The following is a 24,377-nucleotide window of genomic DNA, read 5'->3' as shown; positions in this document are numbered from 1 at the left end:
GCGAAGTATCACAATGAAAGGCACGTGAAAAGCAGTAGCTACACTAGCAGGGCCTATTTGCAGAGGGCAGGGCGAGGTGCGAGGATGCCCGGGCACAGGACGGACAGGAGGCGGCCCCTCGCTCTTTCCCTTTTCTCCCTCGGTCTCCCGGCTCAGCAGCCGCTCGCCCCACCCCGTTGGCTCGGGGGGCCCCGGCCTGCCGCCGCCGTCCTTCCTCCGCCGCCGCCAAGGAGAGGGGCGGGCGGGGGCCGAGGCGCTGCCGAGCGCGACGCCTGCGGGCCGCGGCCGGGCCGGTGCCGCTGCGGCGGGGGCGGGCGCGGGGCGGGGCGGGGCGGCTCGCGGGGCCGCTGCGGGCAGCCGCGGGGAGGGAGGGCCCCTGCGGCCGGTGAGTGACTTCATGGGAAGGAGGCGACGGAGGCGGGAGGTGGGTTTGGCGTTCCGGCACGCGGGGCCGGCTGCGGGGCGGGTGGGGGGACCGCGGTGACGGAAAGCGGCAGCTGGGGGACGGCGGAGGCGGCTGGGCGCTCCCCCCCCACCCGCCAGAGGAAGATGGAGCTCGGGTAGCGAGGGCGGGTAGCGAGGAGCGGCGGCGGCAGGTAAGAGCCGCTTCTCCCTCCTCCCCCGCTGCGCCCGGCGGGCCGGGGTCGTGAGGCGGCAGGTGGCCCGGGTGCGCCCGGCCCGGCCCGCAGCGGTGCCCTTGCCGGCGGCCGCCCTTGCCGCAGAAGTTCCCGCTGCGCGGAGCTGCGGGCGGCCGGAGGGCGAAGCCTTGGGCGGGAAAGGACAGAGCCGGCGTTCGGGAGCGGCCCGACCGCGGGTCGCCGCGGCGGGGGATGTGGCAGGTCCGCTGGCTCTGCCCCCGCCCCGTCTCCCCCGGCTCATTGATGAGCTCCGGGAAGGGCTTCTGCATTGCAGGCTCTCGGCCCGGCTTCGCTCCCGCGTTCGCGGCTCTGCCGAAAGCAGCCCGCATCTCGGGTCCTGCTGGGGCGAGAGGCCGCTGTGGGCAGGCGGTGCCTCCTCCCTCCTGTGCTTGCCGAGCCCTGGCAGGACGTGTGGGAAGCCGACCTTAGCCAGGTAGATGTGGGATGTGTGTGTGCTGTTTGTTCTGTCTCTGGAAGGGCTGTGGAATCTGTGCAGATAACGATTGTTTGGAGTTTACGGGGTGTGATTCTGTGCAGGGAGAGGTAATGTGCACGTAAAACATAATGCAGTGAGGCACGCGACCTTACATAATCTGAATTTAAAAGCTCGCTACCTCTATGCTTATGCTGGAGGTTGTAGGAAATGTCTCTTCTGAGCTCTTTCTGAGGCTCATTGCTTGTCTGTCTGCACTAATGGTGCGGAGCCCTTCATGACCCTGTGCTGAAAATAAAAAAAAAAAATAGATCATTGACCACTTTTGCTGTAGCTCTGTCACGGTAAGTTCCCATCCCTGGTCCCTGTTGTACACACACTGTGATAGTCATGGCTGTGTGAGCATACACACTCCACACTGCAAGAGGGAATGGTCTTTCCTGTTGTCTGTTAAATGCACCTCAAAATTGACCAAGTGTAAGTGTTGTATTTTAACAAACTCCTCAGGCCTGAGTAGTGCTGCCATTTCTAGTGTAGGGATGTAAATGTATATGTGAACAGAAAGAAACCTTTCACGCTTCCCATTTGACCTTCATCTCAGAAAAATGTTTGAAACTGATGATCGGGGCAAGTATTTTGTCCCGGAATGATTGAAAATACGTTGCTGGAGACAACATTTACCACTCAAATCATGTACAGGATGAAATGGAGTGCTTTAAGCTCAAAGGAAACTAATGTGCTAAATTTGGCCCACATTTTAACTCAGTCCTTACAGGTAGGTGACATTGACTTCAGAGAAGGTTGCTATGGCACAGATTTAAAGGAAAAGATCTCGAGCTTCTGGAATGAAAGTGCTATTGGTAGGAAAAGTGTTGTTTTCTTATAATCTGTTATTAAAATGAGTGTGATAGCTCTGAAGGCTGAATCCGTCTCCATTTTATGCTGTTGATGTGGATTGTGTAAATGGTCTCCCTTCTTATCTGGAGGAAAGCCAGTTTGTGCCCAGGTGTACATGCTTCCACAAGGGCATGCTGGAGTTTCCCTGCTGAGTGGGAATGTGCTCACCTTTCTCTGCAGTACTTTTATTGCAGGCTTTTGATAAGGTGCTAGCATCAGTTGTGGTGTGGAGTATTTCTGCTGTGTGCCTTTTGACTTTGGTTCTAATGATACGATGTGGAATAGAAATGTTCACAAAGTAGTTTATGGGAAGCTCAGTCATCTTTAGGGCAGCATAATGCATGTGTAATTAATAACTAGTAATAACATGATGCTAATTAAGCATGAAGTATAATAAACTAATTATTTCATATATATGTATGTGTGAATATTGCTATTGCTTGTTTGATTAATTGTAGTATGACATCCATAACAAAAAAAAGTAATGTTATAGATAAGATCTAGAGGGCTTCAGTTTTGGTTTCGCAGTGTAAGTAAGGATGATGATGGCTGAATGTTGTAGACTTGAAGTGTGCAGGATGAGCAGGTGGGAAGGTGTTTAGTAAGCCTCCACCTTTTCATCTCTAACAGTTCTTGGCAGCTGTCACATGTATTCGTGCTGGTGGATTCAGCAAAAAGGCCAGGGAGTGAGAAGACTTTCTGTGTATGGGTCTTTAGACCAGGATTTTTGTAGGGCCACGTGTGAGCAGATATATGAACGTTGACTCAGATCTTACCATCACAACTGTTGTGCTAGTTGTTGCCTTTCTTGTTACTTGCTAGGAAAAAAGCAACTTGTTGGCCATAGTACTAGATGTAGAATTTGTAACGTGAAGCTATGTTTAAATCACAGTGGTTCTCCTTGTGATTTACATATCATTTCTGTTGTGAGTTCTTTAGTACCGTTTTTGTGTTTGGAGAAAACAAATGGTATTTGCCAACATTTTAAATTCTGTTAAACATTATAGGCACATAAGAGTTTAAGAAATGTGGTTTTGGTCTTGTTGTCATGTATTGTTATTTACCTTATTGTTGCCTTAAGACGCACTTAACTGCTGTAGCCTTTGTAGGAGGAAAATCATTCTGTCAAGATATGCCTGCACAGTAGCATGTTGCTGGAGAGGAAGTTGAGGTTGGAAGCGGGAAAGCACTGAGAGAACTTGCAGAATGTTTGTCACCAGGCAGTCTGTACTTCAGATCTCAGTGTGATGTAGTCTTTGTCTGCTCAGTGCATTCTGTATTGCCTGAAACGTCATGAAATCTGAACCTCCTTTTGACTTGCATTTAATGAAACACATTAGGGCTCATATTAGGCAAAAATTAAACAAACTTCTGGTTAAAGAAATGGCAAGCCCATAAGATGTATCGTGCAGCTGTTAAACTGAAGACTGAAAGATGTAGAAAAGGCTTTCTCTTGAAGGTGTTCTGGTCTAGTAGTTCATTTATAGTTAATATGCAGTGCATTACCAACATGGATCCATAGAGCTGAAAGATATGTGGACCTCCTGAACAAATTACTTGGTGTTTTCCTAAAGAGGAAAAATAAAAACATGGTTGTTTTGAACTGATGAACTGAAAATTCAGCAGTACAGCCTTATATATGGGTAGAACTTCATTAGTGCAGGTGGAATATAAATGTTATATAGATGTTGCATTGCATCGTTCTCTGTTTCTTCATCATTGGTTTGCTAGAATGGTATGTGACACCAGACTGAGGAAGCCGAGCTGAGTAAGATGGTAGAACTGTTTGCAGTTCCTTGTGAGCAAACAAATTTTAATTATGAAGGCAGATTAATTAGTATATGCATGTATCTATAACAAAACAACTTTTTACCATCAAGTATTTTCTGGTCTTTCTTTTGGCTGCCCAGATGCTGACCCAAGCATCTGATAAAACTGGAAACTAATGATCTTGGAGAGACTGGAGATGTGGGAAACCTGACTTGTAACATAACTGTACTTGTGATGAGTATTTTGAATTAATCTTAAGTAGTTTGAAGAGACAAAGCTAATTACAATTAATGTCAAGTCTCCTTCTCAGTTTACTTCAGCTTTTTGCTCTTCCTTTACCTGGGGTCAGCGCCATCTATTTTCGGATATGTTTATACCAGTGACTTCTTGTTGAAGGGCTGTGCTGTGGTGTTTTCCTGCAGAATATTACTGACATTATCTGTACTTAGGATGGACTCTTGGAAAAGATTTAAGCTTGAAGTACAGACTGTTGCATATTGAATTCAGCTTATAAATTCCAGAAACCCTGGTTTTATATCTAAATAGTGCAATTTCAGTAACTGTCAGTTTAGTCTTTTCAATTGTTCAAAAAACATGATTTGTTTCTGAAATAAACAACATAATTCTTTGTTGGATGTAACTATTAGATTTAATTAAAAGTTATAGAAATTCTTTTAATATTTCAGCCTCAGCATTTTGAAATGCATTTTAATTTGGAAAAAAAAAACACACCACAGAAAACAACAAAAAAAAAACGAACAGAAATCTCAAGACAAGAATATTAATTTAAGGTAGTTTGAAAATGTAATTTCCTTTGAAATTTGGAGGAGAAGTGGTTGGTTGCTGTTTGTTTCAATTTTGCTTTTTATCACTGGCTGACAAAATGTTCGGTCCCCATATATGAAGTTCCATACATCTAGATCAATATCTGACATGCCAAATACCAACTCTGGGCACGTCATGTAGCTCTGATGGAGTTAGGAATGGGTCATTTGGCTTTTTAACTTTGAACAGGAGTTCTTGTTTTTTTCCCCTGCTCCCCCACGACCATCTGTATTTTAGAGCAACAGCTTAAATGGTACTGTTGTTTAATACTTATTATTATTTCTGAAGGTTGCTCCAAAAACAATACCTCCTGTTTATTTATGTGGAAACTGCAGCAGATACAAAGAGCGCAGTAATACTATCTGATAGTGCAAATTCTCAGCAACAAAGTACTGTTTTTCAGCCCAGTCACCACCATTAGCTATGCATTTTTGCCAGCGATGAGCAAGAGCCTGCATGCTGCACTCAATAATCTGCACCAGCAGAGTTGACCCACTGTTGCCACTGCTGAAATGCATCACCAGCTATCTCACTGTACTCACATCTGCTGTTTACGTCTTTCTGCAGTATTTCTTGGTATTAGAGCTAGTTTGTTTTTAAATGTAATGTCTTTGGCTCTGACCTTTTAGATGCAGTAAGCTTTCTGAACAAGCTTACATATATATACATCACTTATTTATATATTGCTTTCCAGGTTACATACAAGAATGTGAATTCTTGTTGTTTTTCAGATTGAAGGGGCTTCCTAAAGTCAGTATCCACTGACGTTGTGCTGTAGTTCTAAAAGCTGTTTTAAAATGTTGAATTGTGACACAGATTATTTATGGCAAAAAAAAATGCAAGAGCTCAGTTGATGAAGGTATTTTCTAATGTTTTTTTTTTTCACATATGAGCATATCTGCAAAGAATTCATGATAAATTTAGTGAAATTAACACGTTTCATGTTGTACGTTTAAAATTTCATGTCAGCACACTTACCCCAATTTCAGTCTTGCATGCAGTGCTTCAATACCATTCAACCTGTGCAGAGAACAGCTTTTTTTTTTTTTTTATTTAATGTGAGAGTAGCTATCTTTATCTGTCAGTGTTTTCAGTTACTCAGTATTCTATGGCAGTTTTCTTTCACTTGCATGTTTTCTTGGAATCTACTGAGTGATGGTTACATATAGACTAGTTAATCAGAGAAGAGGTAAAACCCATGTAGAAAGCAAGCAACCTGTAAGAGAACTTTTGTTTCAATGATTATATTTCCAGTATTGTTTCTGGAGTTGGAATAAGGAACACTGAGAATTTGTTCATTATTAGATGCTCGAAATATCCCATTTCTAATTCTGATGACTGCTGATGCCATTAGTGGCCTCTGTCATACGGAAATTTACAAAGTTGATACTGCTGCATATGGCCAGGAGAAGTAATATATTTCGAAGGCGTTGCTCTGATGTTATCAGAAATATGTTCTAATGCCTTTGATTAAAATGGCTAGCTGCCATGGTGATAGTACCATAGAAACTGGTAAAATAATCATTGCCTGTTTCGAAGTCTGAATGAAAAAAAAGCCTTAAGTTTTCTGCATTTTTCAGCATCTTAGCAGGAATGAAATTCTGTTTTATTCCTGATTAACAAATTATTGAATGCATTCTCTCTGTATTTTACAGCAGACCAGGCTGCAGCTGTATTGGTCCTAAGTACTGAATGCACGAGTGGCTGACAATTCAGTCATTCCACAGACTCCTAGTCTCAAGAACAAGGGCATTGGAGTAGAAGCCTTTCTTGCAGTATTGATTTTTGTTGTTAAGTCACTTTGTTCTTCTACTGTAATTACTTTCTAAGCAGTACAGTAAGCATCGTTTTCTTCAAAAACGCTCTTTCAGCAAGGAAAGGTTACCACTGTGTCCGTTAGGCAGCATCTGTGTGGCCCTCAAGGTATAATAATGACAGAGGTTGAATTTGGGAACCTGGCATTGTAAAGCAGCTCACCTGCCTTGAACCATGCAAATCGTGAGCTGAATCTCACTTCAGTCATAGGAAGCTACTCTGGAAGGCCAGCACTTTTTTTCTGACAATGTTTTTTCCTGACTAAGCTTAATGCATACACGCCCAAGGCTACAAAATGTTAAATATCTTTCAGAATTTCTTAGCGAGGTGGGGATGTAGGTAGGTACTGATTTTGAGTTGCTGCTTGAAAAAATATGATGCTGTCTAAAATCTCAGTGTTTAAGTGAGATAATTTATAGTAATGTAACATGTGTTGCTTTGGTGCATATTAAGAAAATTGGAAGTGAATGGTCAGCCTCATCTTAATCATACATGTAGGTCGGAAACCTTATCCAGCTACCAATAATTAATGCTTGTTTATGTTTATCTTAATCTTTGTATTAAATACAAGAATGCCAAGTAAGAACATACAACAGACAATATCTTGATCAGCTTGTTCCTTTTCTTCTGAGATCTATTGCAGTGAGACAAAGTACCAGAAGCATTCTGTGACTTGAGTTGTTCTGTCTTCTGGTTGGAATGAGTCCTTTCTCTGAGCAACTGTATCAGGTGCTTATATGTGATTGGAAATTGCTAAGCAAGGACGTGAAGGAAGCGATGCTAAATATGTCTTCTAGATATATACTCGTTAAGTTTCTGTGAAAATGCTTATATTGTCTTAAGAGTTTCTAAAATACTGCTAAGGAGCTTTTGTCCTGTGTTAAAGAATATTCACTGTCAGCACTGAGATCAGTTTAGAGGTTGGATACTGGTTGGTGGTAAACTTGAGCTTATTAGTGATGTTCAGACTGTAGTAAGCAGTGAACTGTAGAAGGAAACACAGACTGTCAGATGCTGTGCTTAGACAGCTTGTGTGCTCTATTCAGGATAAGTGCCTGAGACCAGGATCCAGACCAAAGTGTTGCAAGTAGATGGTATTCAGCACACACGGGAAGACATGAGTAATGTATAATGTCTTCCTTAGGAGGCCAAGAAGATAACGTGAAATAAATTCAGGCTGATGAAGTATATGCAGGTTGAAAAGTTTATGCTGTCCAAAGCAGACAAACAAAAACACAACAAAACAAACAACTGCCGTGAGTAAAGCACCAACCAGACCACAAAACCAACCGTACAAAAAATTTGCTGTTGGGAAAGAATAACCTTTTTGTGAATCGTACATACTGGAGTGCCTGATCATTTACCAGCTGAGGGTCAAAGGTAAAAAGTTAACAAGAAAATTTGGAATTTAAAACAGAAGTAATGGTTGAGATGCTTTATGTAATTTCTATGAATGTAAAAGTTGAAGCAAAACTGTGGTAGGGCGTCCTAGTGCCAGGTCGCTTTGGGGAAGCTCTACGTCTGAGTGACAGTGTGCCTCAAAGATGTGAGGTCCCACAAGTTATTCTCACATCCCCTTATGCGTTGCTATGATATCCTTGTGGGGGGGAATTAGATGCTCTGCTATTTGGCTTTATGCAGTGTCTCCTCTGTGTTGGAAGACCCGTATGAAGGAGAAGGAACTTTTGAGACTGTTTTTGTGGATGGCTTTCAGTGAGTAAGGAACACTTGAAATGACAGGTCCTTTAAAAGCTGTGTTTTTCTTAGACAGTTTGTTCCTCCAGGCTTCTTTGTATGAATGCAATATGTTGGGACCTCAGATAGACAAAATTTGCATATCTATCTGTTTATGTTTGAAGATTTCTTGCGTTTATGCTCTGCTAGAATTTCTTTTTTCTCTTCATTGATGAATATTTAGAGACAGAGTTTTAAATAAGCTAGGAAGAGTTGTTTGCACCGATATAAATAACTCTTCATCTGGACGGCTCCAGACATGCTTTACTGATTCTCTTATTCTTCTGTGTCTATAATCATGCTTGTATCTCTGCTTTAAGATGCAAAACTGAGAGTAAGGATATCATAATGATTTTGGGCAGGAAATACAAAGATTAATAGGCAGACTGTAAATGGCCAAAGCAGAATTTAATCAGGATTAGTAAAAGGATGCCTGCTTCTTGCAAGAAGAAGGAACAGGCTAAGGGCTGTGGGAAAAAAACCAAAAACATGCTGTGAAGGTTACACTTCTTTCTCACCCATCAAAAAGGGAAGTTCTCTTGTAGAAACCACAGTTAGATGTCTGTATTACTTCCTTGGCAACATGATTTGCATTTTTCTCATTCCTCGTTCAGGATTTCTTCTGACATGTGTACGTGAACTATGTGTGTAAGAAAGAGTAGCACCATAAAGCCTAGCACTGTGTTGTTTGAAACGAGAAACACAATTATATTGTCTCTCACTGGACTGCAGTAGAAAATATCCTCTTTCTATTGCTGAATCTATCCCCAAGTATTTAGCTTAGTTTCTTTACCCTTCAGAAGGAGAATACATGTAATTGGTACATTAAGATGGGTCAAACAGAGGCTGGTAGTTTGGGAATCGCAGCTCAGGGCTTATGATAGGAGATACAATAGGATCTGAGTCTGGTTGAGCTTGCTATTGTCTGTGATCGTAAGCACATGCTACAGAATGTTTGTTGCTTGCTACACACTGAGGAATCTTTTAATCAAGTTGTCCTTGTGTTTTCTGAAGGCAGTGATTTACTGGCACATGTGTTGTGCTGCCATGATGTATTGCTTATGTACAGGCCTGGAAGCCCTGTGGCTGCAAAAAGATGATGTGCTCATTTCAGCAGATAAGCAAGGTACAGTCATAGTGCAAAGTCTGAGGAATGTGCATCCAGCTGAAGATCAGTAGTTTGGCTGCTCTCCCTCAGTAGCAGAGCAGGTCAGGTGCTTGAAATAAGTTATTATGAGCACAGACTGTTGTGTACTGAAGTGTAGACCTCAGTTGACATAGAAATATAAATCACTGGCTTCGTGCTACCAGGGAATGAATATTCAGGCCTGAACATCCCAGATGTAAATATCTGTAGTTGATAAGATGACTGTATGTAGCTGATAGTGTCTTGACTTTTGTTGATATGAGATTTGAGAAGGAGCCATTATCATTTTCCTCCTTCCAGTTTTGTCTCTGAAAAATATACTTTACTTGAAAACAGGAGAAATAGTTTCTTCATGTGTTAGCTTTCGTTCCACGTGTCTCTCAATTAACATATAGAATCATAGAATCATAGAATCACTAAGGTTGGAAAAGACCTAAAAGATCACCCAGTCCAACCGTTCACCTATTCCCAATAGCTCCTACTAAACCATGTCCCTCAACGCAACATCCAGTCTTTCCTTATAATACTTTCCTAATCATTATAAATAGAAGGATGTGTTTTCATGAGAGAAAAGATCTCAAAAGCCACACGTGGAAGAAAAACACAGAATATCCTTTCTTGGATTTTGTAAGGTTTTCCTCCCTAAAAGATGGTATATTTCTGTGAGGAAAAGGTTTGAAGAGTATGCGGTTTTATTTTGTGCGCAGTGTGTCACAGTGGCTATAAGTGACCCAATGGCTGTTTTTACCCCAGTAATTGTCCTATAGAAGTTATATGAGCATACAGAACAGCATGAAGGTTTTGTTTACTTAGCAGTGAAGGAGAAAAAGATTCTGACTATAACTTAAATTACTTAAATTACAAGGCATAGGTGGCCTTGAGAGTCATGTTACCACACTCTGAGAACAGGAGAAAAAGAGTTCTGGAGCTTTCAAGCTACAAAAGCAAACTATCTGCTTCTCCCAAACCTCTTGTGGTGTAATAATGTCAGAAATTAACCTTTGGGTTGTGGGGTTCTCTGAGTCCCTTTGGCACAAGGTACCTCAGAAGGAATAGCTGTGCCATAAAACACATCTAAGTTGAAATGGAGGAATAGTGGCTGGCCAACAACTGTGTTTAAGTTCCTTACTGTTAATCTTTTCACATCTGGAAGAACAAAATCTTTTGCTGTCAGAAAGGTTCCAATGAAGTCCTGGATGTTGTAAAAGCACTTGTCGTGACTGATGTGTGTGCATAAAAGATGTACTTTGCAATGCTCGAAACAATGCTGTATCAGTATATTCACTGGGGTAGAGTGATTTCTCAGGGATGTTTTATCCCCAAACCAAAATATCTTCGTTGGATATGTCTATGAAATTTTATTGTATTTGGTGTAATTAAAGAATGAATAGATTGTCTTAGAGCCTGTATGTATGAAAGCCTATATATGTATAAAGTTATAAGGAGCTCCTAGTGGTTTTGATAAGAAAGAAAGATGTTATTGAAAATGTAGCTGCAGTTTTATAGGCGTGGGCAAATGGCAAAAATAATTATTTAAAAGAACTACTGAATTTTTAAATTCTCATACAGTTGCTTTTTTTTATTTTTATCATAGGGATGGTCTATAAGTTGATCATATGAACCTTGTTGTGTAATTGGAAAAAAAATACTGCTGTAACTTTGTTTTGAGAATGACCAGGGCTAGAAAATAGTTTCAGGAATCTATTTGAAATCCCATTTGCTCATCCTACATTAGTTTGCCAAAAGAGGTGCTGTTTTTATTTTCTTTTTAATTTTTTAAATTCCTGAGCATAGAGAACATAAGAGCTTGTAACCTGTTTAATGAAACAACTGGGTGCAGAGAGCTGCTAATAAGGTGCAGTGCTCATTCTGTGTTGCTTCTGCATGTTCCCACTGTTTGTTTGGCTGGAATGAAGTGATGTTATATATTTGTAGACCTAACAGTTCTTCTTTTCTTCAAGCCCTGCACTGTTAAATTGGGTCACTGCATATAATGCATGTTAAATAAGATGAGGATTTGTCGTATTTACAGAAGTTTGTAGCAGGATTTCACAGTTTGACAAGAAACATTACAGTTAAGAATAAGCATATTTCTTTTTAATAGTAGTTCACAAATGAAATAGTGTGTTCTTCATGAAAGTGTCTTCCTACCTGTGCAAGTATCACAGGATTTGGTTAATTTGACCAAATGTAACAGGAAGCAGGCTGCAGCTCCAAAGGCACAGTGGCTTGGTGTGTCTTTGATCAGCGTTTTTGCACAGTGGCAGTTCTTGACATGATTCTAGCCTTGTTTTTTGGAAGAAGAGGGGGACTAGAATGGTTGCTATTTTTTCTTTTTTAAATATCAGTAGCTCAATCAGAGCAAATGATTTAAAAGTTTCCACAGCTCCTGGACTCACTTGAAAAGTGAGTATGGTACCGTAAGGGATCACATAACCTCTTAGAATCAAATTTAGGCTTTTAGATCATATGAAGTAATTTTTAAGTTCTTGTCCTGATGACCGAACCACCACACGAAGTTGTAACTTCACTAATAGCTAAGCTGTGAAACCCCAATGAAAGAAATTAGTTCAATACTTGAAAAAGGAGCAAACGCACCCCACAGAACAGTGGATCTGGTTATCAGCTACAAGGCCTCGTCAGTTTTCTGTGTACTTCTGTACTTTGTGATGAGAAGCGCTTAGACATATGTCTACTTAAACCTGAACTTCAAGATCTTTAGTCCTTTGTAAGCTCTGGCAAATAACTGAAGGCATTCTCTGAGGCATTCCTTGTATGCCTTCTTTTTTTTTTTTCTGTAGCAATTGCATAAGTGGGAAAATGTTTGTTGATTGTTTGAGCAAACACTGCTGTTAATAAGCAGAGTGTTTTTGGAGACAGTTCGTAAGTTGCAAACCAGCATTTCATGTCAGCTCAGATGGTAGCCTAAAAAGCAGGCATTCTTTTAAAGTGGAATAGAATGAAGTGTGGTTGCAACAAATTGAATTTATAATCTAAAATAAACAGGATGTGATTCAATAATAATTACAATTTAGTAAGAATAATCAGAATTTATGAGTACCAGTCAGCTGGCCAGGTTCCTGGTCTGAGGGCTGGTTGGTCAGATGTGATTCTGTGGGATCCCTGCGTTTTGTTTTCTACAGAAGATAATCTATTGAAAGGGAAGTAGTATTCATGCTATGTTTTCATCCGTATTTGACTGAGTCCAATCTGCAGTGCTATTCCAAGCCTTTCTTTTCTGCATATTTGCGCTGGTATGGCTTTCAAATTATTTCATTTTAATAATGCTTATCTTGTTCTGTTAATTTGTTTCCATTCTGTCTAAAGGAATTTAATTTTCGATTACTTATTTTCCTGAAAATTGTTCTGTGATGTGTATTGGATTGGTAGCCAGTTACACTTTATTCCTACTACTGTGGATCTGAACATTATTTTTAGTACCTCTCAAGAAAAATTGGAAATGAAACCACCCAAAGAATGGAAAAGTGTACCAAGAATGATGAGATGTGTACGACTGTATATGTATTTTATATGTATATTTTATTTGATATGACTGTATAGGACTTTCCCAGAGGTAGGGCTGAACGTCCCTAAAGTGTGTGAGTGTCTCTGTGCATTTATGTAATGTTTTTTTTTGTTCTAAAATGTTGTTTTTATGTACCAATGGATACCAGACTTTGTATCTGTTATTAACTGCACTGCAATCTGTTTTGATGAAGAGGTGCCTGGGATAGCTATAGAATTTGGTGGTGGAGTTTCTGCTTGAAAAAAACTACAGGTCTATTTGAACAATAACATCCTCTTAGAAAGATACTTGGGCCTGGCTTATAGACTTAGATATCACAAATGTATTAACACCGGCAGCTCTGGTTTGCACAGCTTGTACCTTTGTGGTTTAAAGCAGCTCTTCTGCCTTCTTTCTCCCATGACTGAGCAGGGTTGAATGAATGGCACGTGTTTGAAGGATGGTCCGAGGAAAACTGTCTGATAGCTGTGCCTGGGATGACTCAATTAGCAGGAAATCCTATGCAGGTTTTAGAACTTACAGAGATGTAATGTATACGGAATGCATGCTGTATTTTTGAACTTGATAATAATGTGAGATTTATAAGTGTCAGCATGCTCATTTTTCTAGGACTTGTTTTACATATAGCTACATTTTATCATATCAAAAAAGGTCCTATCGGCTTCTAGTAACTGATGAGACCGTAGGTAGCTTCAAAGGCTTGCATGTATAAATCATGTTACAGAATTGAGGTCAGGATTGGGAAGCAGATAGTGCTGTTGTGCAGATTGGCAATTAGACTATTTTGTATGTCTAGAATTACCTACAGTATTGAGTGTAGCAAGTGCTTGGCAAAAAGTCGTCTTTTGTAGCATCATAAGATAAGTTAGATGTTAAATTTCATGCTTAGCTTCAGAATTTATGCGTAATCACTAAGGATGAGTATCTGCCTTAAATAAAGGAGTAGGCCATTAATCTTCTGTGAGCTGTTTGTGCAATCCTTGCAAAGACAAAGGCATTGAAGATAACATAATTTCAGTAGCACAGCCTGCTCTCTCTTGCTGTGTCAGTATGTTGTTAATCAGAAGAGTGTGAGTATATTAATAAACATGCACGTTTCCAAGCTGAATTATCACCAATCTGTTTAAAATAGTTACTTCTTTCAGATCTTTACTGTTAATGAAATTGCCTCCTAAGATTTTGTGTATCCGAAAAGATGCAATAACAGTGCCAGAAGCTAAATTAATATGCCACGGGAGGCTTTCCTAATGAAATTAATATGGCATTTATAACCTTTTAAGGGAGACTTTTCACCAATTACAGCATGAAATGAAGTCCCAAGAGACTAAGATGCTCTTTTTTGCCCAAGCTTTTATACTTCTGTCTGCTTCTTTTCATGATACTTGAAATGGAAATTGTGGAATAATGTTCTTTGATACCCTTCCATGGATTCAGAACCTTTTCTGTTATTAATTATGAACTTCAGTTTTAGAGTAGTGTTTTATTTTCAGCTTCAGCTGCATTTTTCCACAAGGTAGCAACCAGCAATACGATATGTACTTCTCTGCAGAAGAATGTTTGCTGTTTTCTGATAATGTTTCCATGATTGAAATCCAGTTATTTGAGGCTTGCAGTTATTAAAGTAACTTTAACTGTATAAGTACTTTCTGATTTAGGGGGTTTTATTTATTTTTTTCCTTCTGTTTTTATGTCATAATTGGTGAATGAAGTGTGCTTAACCATTGTTAATTGGTGGTCTTCAGGAGGTAGATTAAACCCTGCAAAGGAGAACGAACAGGAAATTATTATTACAGCTGACACAGATGAAACATCAAAAACCAGCCTCTGATGGAGCTACATACTGGAGTTCATTTAAAAACCCACAGGATTTAAGCATTTACCGTGGTTGATTCATTTTGCATACTCACTTAGCTGCTTTGTTGCCAGCATCCTGTTCACTAGGACTTGGCTTTGTATCCCACCAGAGACATCACTGCAGGTTTGGGAAGGCCGGGTAGGAAAGCACATTGCTTTGTGCTTTGCAGCTTCTCATAGTTCCAAGTCTTGGACATTGCTGGCTGAGATTCTGGGCTTCTCCTGGCTCTCTGTGCCCCTCTGATATCCAGGCTTTTGCCTTAGTTCCAGAGTCTCTGCCCCTTCTTCACTTAATTCTATCTTGGCCATTTATTTATTTATTTATTTTTTTGCCTACTTGCTGGAAAGCATTTTTTTTTGGTACCTAAATCCATATTTTCATGCATTTATCTAGGTAGTGTCTGGAAATATGGTACACGACTGGCCTTTTAATTGCAAGTTCTGTCTCTGTGTTTATTGGAGGATTCGTGAGGTGCTAATTCTGTTTGTTCCAGGTGTTTTCAAAATTTACAGCCAGCCTCTCTTGATTGCAGCAAGCACCAAGCTTTCACATGAGAGTTCAAAAGTTCAGTATCAGACATTCAGCCACAGATGCAAACATACGCCCAATTATCTGCTGCCTGTTAGCATTTGCAATTTAAGCTATTCATTTGTCTACAACAGCTAATGTACTTATGCTAAAAGCTGTGTTTGGTGCCATTAGGGAAACCTTCATTCACCTTGTACTCTGATCTCTAATACCAGACATCCTTTCCTAAAGGTACTGAATTTATGAGATATCTTGACAGGGAAAGAATGTGAATATGTGTTGATACCAAAACAGCAGGGACAGTGCATGACTGTCAGCTGACATCTTGTGATAATTTCAGAGTTTGTACTGTTTGGCCTCTTCTATAATGTGAGAACTTTCGCATGCTGCAATACCTCACCCAACACATTTCAGGTAACCGTGCAGTGCTTTACTCAGTGAGGGAGTCTTTTGTAAGATTATTTGTGTGAAGATACACATGTGAAACTTACAAAAAAAAAAAATAATAATAATAAGAGGAAGGTGGACTAATTCTGTCAATACAGTGTCTTTTTATTATGCTTTTTGGTGTATATATTTTTAACATTTCTTCTAACTTTTTATTGATGACCTTTTCTTTGATGCTTCCTGCATAATTCAATGTACAGGCATATCTTTGCTATGCTGGGGAAGGGTCAACAGCTGGCTGCTAGCTTGTGGCTGGAGGTAATTGATTTCAGGAAACAGAAAGCATTACTCTAATTAGAGGTTAACGGTCTAAAAGCATCTCTCTTGTATCTCTCTGTTATCATTCAAAGAGTATTTTCTGTGATTAAAATGCTTATATATTTGAAGTAAGTATTAATGGACTTCGTTAGCTTAAGTTGCATAAACAACACAGCGCTTTCTTAGTTCTGCAGTTCAGACTATGCAGAGTAGAAAACAGGAATATGAAGAACAGCTTCAGAGATGAAAAAAATTGTTGTGTTTTCTCATGCCATAGGCCTTGCGAGGAGCAGGCTCTGATGTTCCCAGGAGACAACAATATGGAGTATGGCTGCTTCTTTGGTTGGATTGGCATCCTTCCTGCTTCTGACAACCGACTTTCATGAGAACTTTTTAACTGCAAGAACTGTGCTGCTGACTGAAACTAAAGCAGTAGTAACACAATTTGTGCTTAGCACAGTGCTGATCAAAACCACCTCCAGTGTGTGGTTTGAAAATAAATTCAAACAGTACCTCTCAGGCAGTGTGCTCTATTTCTGTGGGAACCAAAGGGGATGTCCTAATATTTTGTTATTTTTAATTCAATCAGCTAGAGAAAAGGGGATAGGAACCCTTAGAGAAATAAAATATCACTCTTTATGTACAGATTAAACACTTTGTCAAGATAATAAGCTTTCTCTAGTTGCAGCAGAGAGGGGTGTTGGCTACTAAGTGGTTGATATGCCATTCAGATAGGGAAAAATTAATTCATACATACATGTATTTGTATGTACAAATGCCTATCTGCGTTTGTGTATGCAAAGAACAGGATAGCTTACTGTCCCTGGTGGGCAGCACGTGGTTCTCGCAGGGGCCTTGGTTTCTCCTCCAGCTGCACATCCCCAGCTGCAGCAGGGATCAGCTGCTGATGTAGCTTGTAGTGGGGGCTGTGCATTGGTCCAGCTGACTTTCTTGATGGGGAGGGTTTGGGAGACAAGGTGGTTATAGAGGGTGGTTCGGGCAGGGCATTTCTTTATGCCCTTCACCATAGCCTTTGATTGATTTAATTTGGCTTTGTTCTAATGATACATAATTGTTGTTTCGTTTTCGTTGTGGTTTGTTTGCAGAAAAGCACAATGTGTGTAGAACCATTGCAGTGTTGTGCTGTTAGAGTGCAGTCATCACTTTCTAGTTTCTCCCAAATCTCAAGCCATTTTTTTATGTGGGATGTATTCAGTGTGGAATATTGCTCAACCAAGTGACAAACTGTATTTTAAATGAACAGTTTTGTTACTGTTAGCAAAATGCAGCTTTAGCAGCTATTGCACATAATTTATCTCAGCTGTGGTGAACCATCTGAATGCCAAGACTTTATCAGCTCTTTGGTGCCAGTGACTGTTTGCCTAGAATTCTTGTCTGGTCTTAGAGGGTAAATCAAGTCAGCAATGAATTGAAAGTTACAGCTATTCTAATGTGTTTTATTGATTTGTTGTTCACTCGTGAGGAATCTGAACACTGTGTAGTAATAGCTTGTGTACCACTACAGGTAAAATGAGAAAATGTATGTCACAAAAAATGAGGATTTTGATCCTGGGATGGAAAAAAACCAACAAACTAACTTGCAGCCGTGAAAAGTATTTGAACTGACACAAATAGTCTTTATTTTTACAAAACAAAGAACATCATATATAAAACTGTGATGTTTCCTGTAGCAAACCTAGCAGGGATTGGGAGTTTGGGGTTCCTGCAGAGTTGCTGTGTGATTATTGGCTTATCTAAGATCTCCTATTATTAAAACATTTCCTGCCTCATAAAGATATCTGTAAAATGATTATAATAATCACCTTCTTAGCTGATACATCAGGTGCTGAAGTGCAAGTATGTAATGCTAGCAGCACATCTATCCTTGGCTTGAGCTAGTCAGGCTCTGTAGCCAGGAAATGTGATAGCTCCTCATCTTCTGTAGCAAGTGGAGAGTGTGTGTCAGTTGTGTTCTTATGTGTGTAGTTAGAAATGGGATAGAAATGAAGTCCCCAGTAGTCTTCTGACCTAACCAGGAACATTACCTTTGTAATCCGTCTGAGGCTGTTTCTTTTTTGTTGGGGAAAGATGAATTAAAGCTTTCTATTTCGTGGTTCTATGAAAGACTTCTCGTAAGACTCGGAAGAGAGGATGATAAAAATTAAAAATAAAATAAAAAAAGAGTGATGCATTACAGTTGAATAGTTTTCATCCATTTGGATCTGGATATTTCGTAAATATCCACATCCTATGAACCTGTCTTTTCATCTTCCAGCTGTGGCAGTTCTTCAGTCATTCTTAACTGTAGCTTACTGAATATCTGGGGGGGATTAATACTCGTATTCTGGGTTCTACCTCATTCTTTCCTTGACAGAAAAATTACCAAGGAATGGAAAGGAAATAATTGTCAAACTTGCATAAACTGGAAAGGAACAGATGCTTGCCTGGTTGTTTTTAAAATAAAGTTCTATGGTATTGGGAGCAATGTGAACAAGAGGACCTCTGTCCCTGTGGCATAATTTTCACCTTTAGGAAAAATTGATGTAGTCCACAAAATGGTTGTATGTGCCCTTAAAGTTAGGAAACCAGTTCTGTATATGAACTATTAGTGATCTGTTTTGTTTTTTTTCCCCATAAATCTGAGTAACCCCACTGTGTCTTAAATTAACTGGAAGTTACAGGAGATTGACCCCTTAGACAGTCAGGCCATTTTAATTTTAGACACCTAAATTTAGACTTTGGACCCTGATTAGAGCAATCGGTTTGAAAGATTTGGACTGGAACCCAAGAGCTTCACCCCGTCCCTGCTTACGTTATTGTCATGTCCGTGAGTCTACCACTCTTTGGAATCAATAGCACTTTTCTCTGTGTTGAGGATTTCTCTAAGTGCTTTATTTGTTTTGCACTCGTTTTGGCTTCAGAAAGTACTTATGTTTCACATTAAAAGTAAAACCTGAATTGGGTATGGACATCAGAGAGTTAACTCTCTAAAAATCAGAAATTTACAACTGGGTGCTGAAAATGAGATTAATTGTGAATCCGTTCACTTAGCTGTGCCATTTTTTTTTTCAGTCATACAGTGTATTAATACATTAATAAAGTAGGAAAATGGGAATGGAAAAATATTCCTGTGGCATTTTGAGTATAATTGACAGTCCCATAGAATTCTTCCTTTTAGTTCAGAGGAATTAAAGCAAGTTATTTGTTTTGGTTAGTTTAATTTGAAAAAGTTACTCTCCCAAATTAAATATTCTTTCAGATCAGATCTTCAATACTTTGTGTGTCAAAGTGAGTCATTCAAATAGTATTGGAGCTTGTTTATGACTAACGTGACTGTCATGACTAACAGATTTATTGTGTGATGACCACAACCTGGCATTAGAAGCAAACTGTTGAATGTGCTGCAACTTGGTATGGGGGAATATTATATAAAAGTCCATTAAATTCACAAATCAACTAAGTTGTAAAATTAAACTCATGAATGTCTTTAGGTGTTGTAGTTTTCTAGGTAGGTATCAATCTGGATGTTACCAAAGGGAATTAGGGGCAGAACCTTGAGCAGTGTCTGAGAGAGGTAAGATGTAAAGATTCTTCAAAAATAATGTGGTTGATGAGAGCTAGGAATATGATATTACATCTGTTATTGCTGGTATTCCGAAATTCTGACATTACGCAAGGAAAAGTTGGTCACTGACTTTGGTTTGGAGTTTAATTTATGTTCCCATTGTTGCCTGCATTGTAAAGAAAGAAGTACAGTGCATAGTAATCTCTTAAATTTCATGATCAAGAAAACATCTTTGAATAAAAGTTACTACATCTATCCAGGGGAAGGAGACTTACAGACATATGTGTGCTTTAGAAGAGAAAAATGACTTTGATATGCTGAATTTTAGCACAGTTGCATATTCAACCTGTTACTGCAGTTCAGCATGGTGATTGCAGCCAGTGCTGCAAGGCATTAACATCTGATGAGTGCAGCTTGAGATGAAATCATCAGTCTTCAACAATAGAGACAAATGTCTTTCTCTAGATGCAGATTTCTGGGTTGGGGTATACTACAGCCAGAGTGAAATTCCAGCATACACATCAACTAGGATGCTGATCTATGATCTCGTTCCTCATAGACTGCAAAAGTAGTTGTGTTCCTTCAATCACCATCCTTTATTCTCGGCAGCTCAGTAAAATTAAGTTCAGACAGTGATGACTAGAAACAATTTATATAAGCTTTGCTGAAAGCAGCTATCATGAAACGTTCTTTTATTTTTATGTTTGATTTGTGAAGAGGGTGGTGTTATTCTCCAGTACTGTGAAGAAAGTAATGTACATTTTGTCAACCATTTCTGTTTCATACTTCAGTGCTATCCAAGAGTAAATGTCAGCAAAATCTGTCATCCTCCACCTCCCTGGAGCTGCAAAAAAAAGCTCAGAAATCCCAGTTCTCTCAGAAATTTTTGTTATTAGTACAGTCTTTTTTAATATTGTATGCATGAAAGACCATGTAACTCTGCATGCTGATTAAGGCATGAAATAGAGAAATGAGAGCATGTGATATCATGTGTGTCATCAGCATTTTCTTGGCCCCTGAAACGAAACAGCAGTATTGTATTGGGAAAATGAAAGCTTAAGTAAGAATATCACTACAGGGCTGTAGTATGTTCTGATGAACACCATTGCCATGCATTTCTCAAATCCTTTGGGAAGTGCAGCGGTGAAAAATGAGTTTGCAAGTCAAGAAGGATAAAAGCTTTTTTTTTTTTTTCCTGATCACTGGTATAATTTTCATTTCTTCCATTGCCTGAGAAGCAGTATCACTGTTAAAAGTTCTAACTTGTTCTCTCACCATTTTTAGGTTACCACAGTTCAGATATATATTTTCTTTTTGTTTGGCAAAAATATTTCACTTCTCTTTTTCTTCAGAAAGCCCAAAGGAGGCTGAATTACATGGATTTAACTGCTTATTTAAGGAATATGCACGTTTGTGTGATCGGAAGTACTGTGAGTGGCTGCAACTGTGAGACAGCAGAGAGAGTATCTGGTTTGGATAGTGGAATAAATAGATTATGTAGATAGTTGATTAAGAGTGGATAAATGAAAGATGATTGTGAACAGTTCATGTTAATGTCCCATTTTGAGTGGCTGCATTTAAAGAAAAACTTACTCAAACCTAGTGTTTTCTTTTTCAGCAGGTCAGATTGTATAAACCAAAGGAATCTCAAATGCTGAGACAGTTTAAGATTTTGCATTGCTGGATTGTTTTTACTTTCAGAATTGCTGCTGAGTTTGAGTTGTCTTTCTGGAAAAACAGATAACTTTGACACAGGAGGCTCCACGTAGTGGAGAATGAAATCTGATAGTTAAGGCTTGGGTTTTTAAAGGGTACAGTGAGAGCTGAATTCAAGAGATGTCTAAGTGGAAAAATCTCTGAATTACAACAGCTGCAGTGCAATTGAACTCAACTAGGATATTTGGTATTGCAGCTTTCTGAAAGGATGCCATGCAAAAATAATGGTACAATATATTTGTGATAATGAGAGATAGATACTTCAAATCTGGAAGTATGAATGCATGATAGAAAATGAGATGGTATTCAGTCCCATAGGTCTTACAAATAAGTTCTTGCTTGATATGTTTTCACGTTCATCTTTCGATGAATTTTATTACTTAGACAAGAGCCATATTGTAACGCGATCATTAAGACTGGGAGTTTGAGACCGAACGTCCAGTAGATGTTGTGCTGTGTCTGAACAGCGTGTAACTGGGTAGACAAATAAAAAGGCCCTGTACAGATCCGATAATGATGAAGGATTTACTATCACCGATGAGCAGTCTTTTTAGCAGATTTTTTTTTTCTTGGTACATATACGTGTTTTGCCTGGTGCTTGGGGGTGGTTTTGCTGAGGGTGTCTGACATGTTTTTGACTGACGAGCTGAGCTGTTGTTTTGTTGTTTTCTTGTGTTTTTTTTTTTGTTTTTTTTTCCCAAATATTGAAGCAAATAACTATTGATGCAGTACTCCAGAAATTGCTGTTCCTGAAGAGAAAGAGAAGGGAGAGAGATTCTGTTCCCACAGTATTCTTGCTGTCTGATAATAAAGTTTGCTTTTGCTTAGGAGATGTTGAAAAAATACAGCTTTTCACTGCTGGATCTGCACCTGCTATTGTCACTGTCCAAAAGCTGAGCTACAGCTGTAATCAGTGGAAGATGAGCTTAATACAAGAGCAAAAATATTGGACTTCAGGAAGTTAGAAATGCAATTCTTCAGCAGGGAAAAGAATTCAGCAACTTACTGCCTAGTAAAATATTTGTAGCTCTTAATTTATTTTATTCTCTTGATTTAGTAGTAGCTGCATTTCAAAGTTGTTCTGTGTGTTTCGCTTTCCACTAACTGGATGGGGGTGTTTTGTAGAAATAATATTTTATATATGTGTGTGTGTACATATATACATACATACATACATATATATATATATATATAATATAATATAATATATATATATATACACATATCATGTAAATTGACACTTTGTTCCCCTCTTTCTTGTTTTCTGTATCTCTGTCTTCTCTGCAATTTGATGGATTGAGCAAAGGCCAAGAGGCTTTTAGGACTGTTGACAGCTTAGCATGCTGGCTTATCTTCCAGTAGTATTTTACACCTCTGACTGGCCAGATATTCTATGATTCTTTAATATGTTCCTCGTTTACCAAGGAAACAACTTTTTGTTTGTTTTTCTAGTCAGTGTTAATTTTAGAAGGTATTTCTTAGATCTTAAAGCTTGAAACATCTATTTTGATAGTGAGTAACTAAGTGAAAAAGCAGAAAAAGAATAACACCTTCTGAACATGGCATAGAGCATGGCTGTTGCAAGGTGCGTTGTTTTCTGGAACATTGAGGTCAAACAGCTTTTGATATGTTTGCTTCCTGAAGCTGAGTCTATAAAAGGCCTCCATTTAGGATGAAATGACTAGTCCTGTATTTCCAAGGTTTTGAACAACAGATCAGTTTGGATGCCTGAAGAGCTGGAAATCTCCTTGTTAATTCCCTCTCCACCACCCTAGACATGTATTTGCACAGCCTTGTTGCTGTAAGGGACACTTATTCTTCACTAGGGACCTTATTATTTATTCAAGTGTTACCAGAGCTGTGAAGGCCCCATTTTTTTTCCTTGTGATCATTGATATATTTGTAGAGTATTTAGCATATGGTCAATTTCTCACTCATAGGAAAAGAATTCTAACAACCCTTTCTTTGTATAATGGTCATTAAACTTAATTTGGAATCTTAAAACACAGGCTTTTCTCCAGGCTATATTGCAGTAGTATATAGAGTAGTCAGTTTGGCTGTGATAGGGGCACCCTATCAACTGTATAAACAGCACCAGCTTTTTCAGTGAGGGAAATTCTTGTGTACTTGTCATTTGCAAATGTTTGAAAGCCAGGCAATTTTTAGAGCTGTGCTTTCTTACGTCCTGTGGATGCCAAAGCCTTTATTTCATGACCAGATTCATGTTTACAGCAGTGGTGCAGTCATAGAAAGACTTTTGCCTCTGATGTTGAAGCATCTCTTATAATGAGCTCTCAAATTCTTTGTGGAAGTAGCTAGGGGAGGGGATCGTTGACTATCTTCTCTGCAGAAACTAGTGGGCATATTATGTTAATTCTGTGGGATGTGAGGATGCATGCCAGCTATAACAGAGCTCCATCAACGACTAGAAGAGAATGGGCTGTGATTGCTGTCATTTTGACTTCAAGGTCAGAAATCCGTACTGTTACCCATTTCACTCTTAGCTGCATGCTGCATCAGTGAACCTATCAGTCCTTCTGGGCTGATTCAGTGACTGCAATCCTTGTATTGGGTTATGAGTTACATATGCCTTTCTAATTAAGGGTCTTTCTGGGGCCTTAGGAGAATCCATTCTGAAGTCTAAACATCAAGATAAGTATTTTCATGTAGTTTTGTTGTTGTTACTGCAATAGCAGAATGAAAGCTAGTCTTACTGAGTTTCTGAGCACACTGGATGATAAAAGTTCATCTTATGTTTCCACAGCAGTCTACTTTTCTTTGAAAAACTACTGCCTTCCATATTATGATATGGTGTTAATTCTTTGAGGATTGAAAAATAAAGAGACTACACTGATGTCTGCATGGCTAAAATCAATGCAGAACAAACAGAACTTGCTGATTAGTTTTTCTGTAGTTCTATTGGAGTTTCCTGGGTAAATGATTCCATTATTACTGAAAGTAATTTTTTATTAATGTATAAAAGAACTGTTTTATGTTCTGCTTACCTCCTCACTAAGTCATGTAGAAGTAGTAACTTCAGCCCCATTTACAGAAAGGCTTCATGGTGTGCTGTTGTATGAATGAGAGCATGGAAAAAAACTCATGAAGAGTTCACCATGGGGAAAAAATAAAATTACTAACTCATTAGCTTACAGTTTTGCAGAGCCAACTTAAAGAGCTAAGGTTATTTTATGTTGGTAAAAAAATATCACGGGATAGCTTC

The 24,377-nt window shown here is 39.2% G+C and overlaps 1 protein-coding gene across 2 annotated transcripts in view; it reads left to right on the top strand.

The window, feature by feature from the left end:
• Window positions 1–319: 319 nt before the first annotated feature.
• The window catches only part of OTUD7A (OTU deubiquitinase 7A), a 136,056-nt gene continuing 111,998 nt past the window's right edge, over window positions 320–24,377 (top strand). Inside the window, exon 1 of one of the 2 annotated variants that reach the window (XM_048956805.1) lies at window positions 320–424. The gene's annotated coding sequence lies outside the window, so the exon portion shown is untranslated. Of the gene's footprint in view, window positions 425–450; window positions 597–24,377 lie in introns of those variants that run through there. The other variant, XM_048956804.1, reaches the window with a different exon arrangement.

This window comes from Lagopus muta, chromosome 10 (assembly GCF_023343835.1).
Source record: "Lagopus muta isolate bLagMut1 chromosome 10, bLagMut1 primary, whole genome shotgun sequence".
Classification (NCBI taxonomy): Eukaryota; Metazoa; Chordata; class Aves; order Galliformes; family Phasianidae; genus Lagopus; species Lagopus muta.
This window is presented reverse-complemented; position numbering and strand designations above follow the sequence as displayed.